General features: G+C 49.3%; 1 non-coding gene across 1 annotated transcript; it reads right to left on the reverse strand.

Moving 5' to 3' along the window:
- Window positions 1-312: 312 nt before the first annotated feature.
- Window positions 313-427, reverse strand: LOC148637666 (U5 spliceosomal RNA). The gene has a single exon (XR_015931263.1). It is a non-coding gene; the product is annotated as a U5 spliceosomal RNA (small nuclear RNA).
- Between the last annotated feature and the right edge of the window lie 2549 nt (window positions 428-2976).

Genomic DNA, 2976 nt, shown 5'->3' on the forward strand with positions numbered 1-2976 from the left:
ATGATTTTAAAACAGACAAAATGTAGAAAACAGGTGTTTCTCACTTTTGGAAAAGAATGGACCGGGGGTAATATTTTACTAGTTGCAGTGCTAAGCTCTCTGGGTTACAGTCCTGCAATGTCACACCAGGGTCAGTGGTGCAATGGATAATGTGTCTGACTATGGATTAGGAGTTTGGAGGTTCGACTCCTGCCTGGTGCTGGTTGTTTTTAAACACATCAGCCTACTCCCTAAGTAGCCTGTGCTACTTACTGCATTGTAAGAGCGATTGTGAGCGGTTTTGTTTTCTCTCTTTGACCAGCCCAGCTGCGCCCCACCCGAAGGCAGGGTAGCACAAAAATTGTATGGAACTCATTCATGCTCCTCTCCATGGAAATCTTTAGTAAAAGGCAAAAGATTTGTACGAGATGAAGAGAAACCAGAGTGCGTGGCTGGACAGCTGCAGGAGCCCAGGCCGCCTTCAAGCCCTCTGCCCTGCCGGTCGTGGTTGGCAATGCACCTGGCCTTACAAACGAGCCAGTGGGGCCCGTTCAGCTCCGGGCTCATCGCCTGCGGCTCTCGGCTTACCTGGCAGGGGAGATACCTTGATCAGCCTGTAGTTGGTGTAGTTGGATTGTTTTCTTGTTTTCTGGAAGCAGTGTTTGTTTTGCAGTTTGAGATGGCAACCTTTGGATCCCGCAAGAATGCTGTACGTTTTGAGCTTTTGGATGACCTCTTCATGGATCGTATGCAGTTAGGCAGAAAAGTGTTACAGAAGGAACTTGGCTTTGAACCTCGGCACTTGGATTTCATCTTCGCTCTCCCAGGTCAGAAAGCATTTGAGGTTGTTTTTGCTACCTATTCTCTGTTTGAACAATGTGTGGATGTGTTTGAGGCAAAAAGAGGGAAAGTTCCTGCCCTTGAGAAGATCAACTTGCAGCCTCTGACACAGAGAGAGAGGAAAACGGTGCATGTTGTTATGTTCTCGGAAATGGCAAAGACGGAGGACATTCACACCTGGCTTAAGCAGTACTGCACAGTCCACCATGGAACTGAGGTTAGAGATGTTGACGGTATAAAAACAGGAGCAAGGAAATTCGAGGTTCGCTTGCTACCGGACAATGTAAATGGAGGCTTAAGGCACCTGCCCTCTACAATCCGGCTGGGCGCCTGCAATGGCTATGTTTTTTATGTGGGACAACCAAAGGTGCGTCGGCGCTGTGGTGCTGTGGGACACCTGGCATCGTCCTGCACTGTGAAATGCTGCAAGACCTGTGGCAAACAGGGACATTTAGCCTCTGACTGTTCAATGCTGCCAAAGTGCAATTTATGTGGCTCGGAAGGACACGTTTTTAAGAACTGCCCTCAAGCCTACGCCAATAAACTCAAAATGAGAAAGGATGAGGCAGTGCTTGTTTCAGCCAAACCGGCCCGAAAAGCCAAAGCAAACAACAAGTCAAACAAAGAACCCTTGTTGAACAAAGAGTCTCAGCCTCCAGCCAGGATCAGTCCTGCTGTGGCTCCGGGGCCGGTGGAAGAGAAATCCACTACGCTCCCACAACCGCAGACTGCACCAGACAAGCACGAGGGTTTGAAAACCCCAGAGAACAGCGAGGACCCCTCCCCCACTCCTGCTCCTCAGAACGAGGGCCATTGTGGGGCCCCCACCGGTGGAGCGGGTCCAGCGACGATACCCAGGATTCAGCGGAGCTGCTTTTCTCAGACTCTGCAAGTGCTACAGATGCCCTCCTCTCCTCCATCCAGTCCGTCACGGAGGATCTGCAATAGCTGGTGGGTGAGGGGGAAGAGGAGACTGGTGCATCGGCTGCACCCCTTTCCCCTCAGTGCTACCAGGAGCTGGACTTGAGGAAAAGGAAAAATGACTCTGTTTTCTCCCCGAGCGAGGAGGAAGGAGAGCATGGCGATGGGAACAGCTGGAACCCCTCCACCCCTCCCTCTACCCCCTTCCTTGAAATGGACTCCGTGAACGCTTTTACTGCTGCCACCCTGATGAAGGCTCATTCAGAGGATGGCTGGCAGGAAATTGGTAAGAAGAAAAAGAAAAAGAGAAGGTAACAGGTGAGACCGAAGAGAAATGTGTTTTGTAAAGACTGGTTCCACTTTCTTATGTAATATGGCTCTAAACATAATTTCTCTTAACACCAGAGGTATCAATGACAGAGTTAAATGCCAGTGTGTCTTTGATTACCTCCAGCAGAGAGAGGGAGATGTGTTGATGTTGCAGGAGTGTGCTTTAGCCTATCAAGAGAGGTATAAAAGCTTTGAAGATAGGTGGGATAAAGGGCCTTCTGTTTGGTCAGGGGACAATAACAACAGAGCCTCTGCCGTGGCCATTCTTTTCAAAGGATGGGCTTTCAAATTGAAAAGTATTCAGAGGGTCATAGATGGCAGGTTGCTGTGTGGATGTGGAATGGGGGACCGTTAACCTGCGGCTAATCAATGTGTATTGTCCTACTGACGTGGGAGGAAGGGTGGAGCTACTCAAGGCACTCTCTCCCCTATTGTTAAGTAGCACAGACGTGATAGTGGGAGGGGATTTTAATTGTATCTTAGAGCACACAGACAGGCAGTCTAGCTCTCTGATAAAATTGGATTCCAGCTCACTGGCCCTGCAAAACTTAGTTCAAGACTTTAAACTCTCAGACACATATAGATGTATATATCCCACAACAGCAGGATATAAATGGTCAGGGAGGAATAGCAGCTCCAGAATTGACTATTGCTTTGTCTCAGAGAGAGTGAAAGTTGTTGGGGTCACTCTTCAGCCTGTTTTCTTCTCAGATCATCAGGCTTTAGGGTGTAGAGTGGAACTCAAGGGCGGGACTGTCTTTGGCCCAGGCCTCTGGAAACTCAACACTAAGCTGCTAGAGAACGAGGGGGTAGTATCCTGCTACAAGGAGAAACTATCACAGTGGCTGTCCTTGCAGTGTCTGTACGGGTCAGTAGGAGAGTGGTGGGAGGAGGTGAAGATGAGGA

The sequence above is a fragment of the Lepisosteus platostomus genome, unplaced genomic scaffold, assembly GCF_059453375.1.
Source record: "Lepisosteus platostomus isolate fLepPlt1 unplaced genomic scaffold, fLepPlt1.hap1 Scaffold_109_H1, whole genome shotgun sequence".
Lineage (NCBI taxonomy): Eukaryota > Metazoa > Chordata > Actinopteri > Semionotiformes > Lepisosteidae > Lepisosteus > Lepisosteus platostomus.